This window comes from Arachis stenosperma, chromosome 2 (assembly GCF_014773155.1).
Source record: "Arachis stenosperma cultivar V10309 chromosome 2, arast.V10309.gnm1.PFL2, whole genome shotgun sequence".
NCBI classification, from domain to species: Eukaryota; Viridiplantae; Streptophyta; class Magnoliopsida; order Fabales; family Fabaceae; genus Arachis; species Arachis stenosperma.
In genome coordinates this window covers 35,085,075-35,090,583 of record NC_080378.1, presented here as the reverse complement: position 1 = coordinate 35,090,583, position 5,509 = coordinate 35,085,075, and the positions used below count along the sequence as shown (strand labels likewise).

General features: G+C 34.2%; 1 long non-coding RNA gene across 1 annotated transcript; it reads right to left on the bottom strand.

Annotated features, from left to right (window-relative positions):
* Positions 1-3,735: 3,735 nt before the first annotated feature.
* Positions 3,736-4,543, bottom strand: LOC130960623 (uncharacterized). Its single transcript, XR_009079174.1, has 3 exons — positions 4,514-4,543; positions 3,912-3,995; positions 3,736-3,789 (listed from the first exon to the last, which is right to left on the bottom strand). It is a non-coding gene; the product is annotated as an uncharacterized LOC130960623 (long non-coding RNA).
* Between the last annotated feature and the right edge of the window lie 966 nt (positions 4,544-5,509).

Below are 5,509 nucleotides of genomic sequence, written 5' to 3'. Positions count from 1 at the left end.
TGTCGGAGTTCTAGGAATGCCTCTGACTTTCCTGAGACCTTTTATATTAACTATGCGGGCACCTTTACCATACTGAGAACCTCCGGTTCTCATCCCATACTATGTTGTTACTTTTCAGATGCAGGTCGAGAGACACCTCGTTGAGCGCTGGATATCCTTCTTATAAGCAAAGAACTACCTTTTGGACTGTCATATTTTGTTTTAGGCTATGTATATATGTTTATAGAATCTCCGCATGTACATTTTGTGTTTTGTCCCTCCGAGAGGTTGACTTGGAGATACAGGTGTTTATTATGTAGTTAGAGTTTTATTTTGGGTTGTATATATATATATATAATTATATACTCTGGCCGGCCTTAGCTTCGCAGGTCGAGTTTGGAGCTTGCAATCTGAGTTTTAGAACTCTGATATGTATATATACTTTCAGCTTCCTTTTGATCTTATCTATTCGTTTTATGAATATCCATGCGAGTGTCACACGATTTTCTATTTATCGTTCTTGTTTAGCTTATTCTTCAAGGCTCTTAGATACAATTTCTTTCAACTATATTTATATGTCTTTTCTTTTAGAGGTCGTAATACCTCGCCACCTCTGCTTTACGACTTAAGCGTAAAACTCTGTGTGGTAGGGTGTTACAACACCCAACATACAGCTTGCCATAGAATGGAGTATGAATGATTGGATGAAGGCAATAGGAAAGCAGAGATTCAGAAGGATCAACGCATCTCCATACACTTATCTGAAATTTCCACCAATGAATTGCATAAGTATCTCTATCTTTATTTTATGTTTTATTTATCTTTTAATTATCAAAACTCTATAACCATTTGAATCCGCCAGACTGAGATTTACAAGATGATCATAGCTTGCTTGCTTCAAGCCAACAATCTCCGTGGGATCGACCCTTACTCACGTAAGGTTTATTACTTGGACGACCCAGTACACTTGCTGGTTAGTTGTGCGAAGTTGTGAAAAAGAGTTGAGTTTACAATTGTGCGTACCAAGTTGTTGGCGCCATTAAGATCACAATTTCGTGCACCAGAAGAGAAGAGAGCAACGAAGCAGAAGACTAGAAGAGAAACAAAGTTGGGGAAAGAGATAAAAACCATACTGCCAAAATCTCTCCTTCTCTTCAAAACTGGATCTCAAGTCGGGTATTATTGTTGTTTGGGTTGTTGTGTGAAACCAGAATGTTACACAGATATTACACAGATGTATGTTACACAGCCAAGAATTAACAGTTCAACATCATTAATCAGATTCATAAACAGATATAACATAAACATCATCAATCTGCCATTAACAATATAACATAAACAGATTCATAATCAACAATTCAACATCATTAATCAGTTACTCACTCACTTAATTAAATTAAAATCTAGTTGAATAACAAAAAAAACAGAGATAATGGGTTTCACACTTTCACTTCACCAACGCAGAAAAGTAAGGAGAGTAGGAGACCAACCTGTTCGAGCACGGCAAAGCAGACTCTGGCGAAGGGGAGGCAGCAGTGACAGAGAGGAAGCAATGACAGCACCGACAGAGAAAGGAGCTGCGATGAAGAAGACGACCTGCGAGGCTGCGAGCCAAAACGCGACGTGCAGGGAGGTCGTCGGAGCCGCACCGTGTCCGGCGAGACGAAGACGACGAGACGGCCGGCGGGGTTGGAGCCTGGAGGGGTTGTTGGCTTGCTGCCTTACTGGGAAATTGGTGCCGTTGAAGGGATTAGGGTTAGGGAGAATTGGCCCAATTTTAATTCTTTTTTTTAAATAATTTATTTAAGGTTTACCATGTATAGTGATTTGATTTAACCAGAGTTAAAACGCATATACATTGTATTAAGTTATGTATATATAAAGTATCTAATACATGTATTAAATTCATTATTTTTAATTTTTAAAAATTAAAAATTCATTTGCTGATTGAAATTAATAAATACACTTGTCATCAATTAATTGGAACACATAAGAAGGGTATGTAATACCTTCAAATTAGATGAGTATCGAAGAAATTACCTAATTTTTTATATTTTTGTGCAATTTTAATTCAGGTCTATAATGAAGAGTAGTATTTTACTATTTTTTTTATGCCTTTGAGACTTTATAGCAGAATCAAATGTCATCCCAGAATTCTACTAAATCAAGTAGATACTTATTCGAATTTCTTTTAAAAATAAACATTGCTTTACATCCCTCTTTTGTGAGTGTTCTTTTTTTATTTTTCGGAAAATTTTTTTTTATCAACTACTAATCAACTTGAATTTTTTTTTTCATTTTAAAACTTTCCTTTGATCAAAAAATGTATTTCATCAAACACCTTACTTATCTTTTGTTTTAGTTGAATTGCGGACATTAAAACCAGCAGTATGTGAATACCTTTTATAAAATTCTCCTCTATCTCCAGCCGTATCAAATATTATGCCAGTCTTTGGTTTAAATTCATCTATATATTCTAGAATCTGTTCTTTTAATCCATTCTTTTAATGAATTAACTCACAACTAGAAAATGGCTTAATACAGACGGATTTATAGACAGATTTAGTCTTTATTACAGACGGATTTTTGGTTATCGACGAAATTACCGACGGATTTTGTCCCTCTGTAAAAGCCCCGTCGGAAATTATTTACCGACGGATTTTTTTTCCCTCGGAAAATTACAGACAGATTTTTACCAATTACCGACGGATTTTCCCTCTGTAAAATCTCCATCCAATTTCCGAAGGCGACGAACTTTCCGACGGATTTTCCGTCTGTAATTACAGACGGACTTTCCGACGAATTTTCCGTCTGTAATTACAGACGGACTTTCCGACGGATTTTCCGTCTGTAATTTAAACCTTGGAAAATTATCTCACACTCTGATTACAGAGAGAAAATCCGTCTGTAAATCCGCCTGTAAGGTAAAATAGAATTTTTTTATTTTTCTATTGCAAAATAAATATTTTAGATTTGTTTTCTAAATTTCCTCCATCAAACACACGGTAAATTAAAAAAAAAGAAAGCCAAAAATCACATAAATAAACATAATATTCATTACATGATACCTATAAAATTGGATGTTATTTTTCAACACCGTTATCCAATATCTCACTATCTCAATAAAAAGATACCCCAAAATTTATTTTAAACTACAACAGAGAAGGGACTTTCAGCCTAAATTTTAAAACTATTTCCTCATGCTCTCTTTAAAGTTTAAACTCTCCAATCTAATCTGAGTTACATGATTCTTCACTCCATGGTAGACTCTTGTGTGGCTGAAACTTGAAAGTATTTGTTTATCTACTTCTTCTTTGATTTGTTTGCATTGGACTGAGCATATGCAGTTCCCTGGTGTCAAAAAACAGGACATGGACAGATTTCAGAAGTCTAGCAATGTTTTATAGGATTAAGAAAAAGTTCTGACGATAACAAAAACACAACTTTAAAACAGAACTGCAAGAAAGAGAGAGAGAGAGATGCTTGCATGTTCTTGAAGCACATTTAATTTGTTATACAGGAACACTCACAGCCACTGATTTCTTAAATTTTCCTAGAGCATGTATTAAAAATGCTGCAGGAGACATGGAATCCGATATTGTTGTATACGGCATTCATATACAATTATAGGCATGATGATCAAATGAACATCTAATTTGAACTCAAACCCTCTTCCGTAGATAATCGAGGTTAGTAACCATCGCAACCAACAGAAAGGAGAAAACATGTGAATACATACATAGTGAAGGAACATACTGATAAAACATTGTCAATCTCATTTTCAACTCTCCATTGTAAACAATCGATTATCTGTAAAACTTTAAGTCGTCAGCAAAGTATACACATCGAAAGAACACAACTCAGAGTAATTCTAAGAACAACCAAACAACCGAACCAGCTAAAGACCTTAAGCATAAAAAGATCTAACTAACCATTTTATGGGCTTTGGCAACATTCCAGTCCCTTGCTTTGAGAAATCTGGCTAGTGTTTCAGTTGGATATCCCTGATGCATGTTCTGAAATATGAAGTAAAATATTTTAGGGGGAAAAAAAGGAGGGATTTATTAAAACAAGAGTAAAAAACAAGAAAAGGCACTTATTGGTTTAATATCACTAAAATTCAGGATGATGATTCTTGAAGAGTGTTGAACAAACATTGAAAAGAACAATTATTCATTAAAAAGTACATTACTTGAATTCAAATCTTGAATTCTTAATCCCTTCAAATGTATATTATAACCACCAATAAAAACACTCCTTAGCAAATGCGACGCAACAAAAGTGATCTAGGTCAATTTAACCAAAAAAACAAAAACTGATGCTTATCAAATCGTTTGATTCTCTTAATTTGGAATTTCAAATAAACAAACAAAAAGAAAAGCTTTTTTCTTTCTTCTCCTTTACCAAATTAAGTTGCAGATCATGAATCATAAGTTAAATTGTTTCTTTTTCCCTTAAATCTTTTCTCAATATCCAAGATCAAACATATAAGAATCTAAGCATATTATCTAAAAGAAAAAAAAAAAAAGCAAACCTGGAATGTGATCTTCTGCTGCTCATTCACTGGAACGAGACAAAAAAAAGAGGGAATCTTTATCAATTAGAGATCATGGAAGTAAAACAAGAATGCGAGATGAGACTGATTTATTTATTTATTTTGAAGGTTGTGAAGAACACACCATTTTTCATCATGGATTGCAACTGCCTGATTGCATCCTGATTGCAACCTTGTATAGAGTATAATCATTAACATTCATATTAGTGATCATTAACACAAACCATATTATATATCTAACAGTTCTATCTGAATCACCTGAAGCTTGAGCTCTAATGCAGTGGAACTTGTGAGGCTTAGTGATTACTCACAATTAAATTTAACCAAAAAAAAAGATAAAAAGAAAAACGATCAGTAGGAAGTAGACATTTCAAAATTACTCACAATTAAAGAGGCTAAGAAAAATCACCTTAACAGGAAGTGAAGTGCCAAACTGATCCAGATACCCTATTACTTGGCCTTCTTTGATGTAATCACCCTGTATATTTCAAAATTAAAAAGCAAAACAGAAGGAAAAGAGAAGATATTAGTGCTGAAGGAACATGGCTATCATACAACTAAATGTATAACATCCCATGCCAAGTCAGCAAGCTTCTAACTATGTTTTCTTAGTTATTCCACCAACCTACCATCAGATACATTAACCCTATTTTCTTAGTTATTCCATGACTTCAGCTAATTTCTAAAAAGGCTTCAGCTAATTTCTCTTTCGTGGTAGAAAATGCTAAACCTGCACCAAGATTTTCATTCAGTTCATCTCACGGGCAACAACAAAACAAGAGAATTTAAATTTCGGGTCAAGGGCAAATCAAACACTTCTACAACAGTAATAAATAAATAAATCATATACGCTAATCAGGATTTCCACTTTTTAGAATATATACTTCCACTTTTAAACGATTATAAAGCATGGCTAGCAGCCTAGCAACAGTGCAACACAATCCATACTACATAGAGCCAAATAATACGAACATT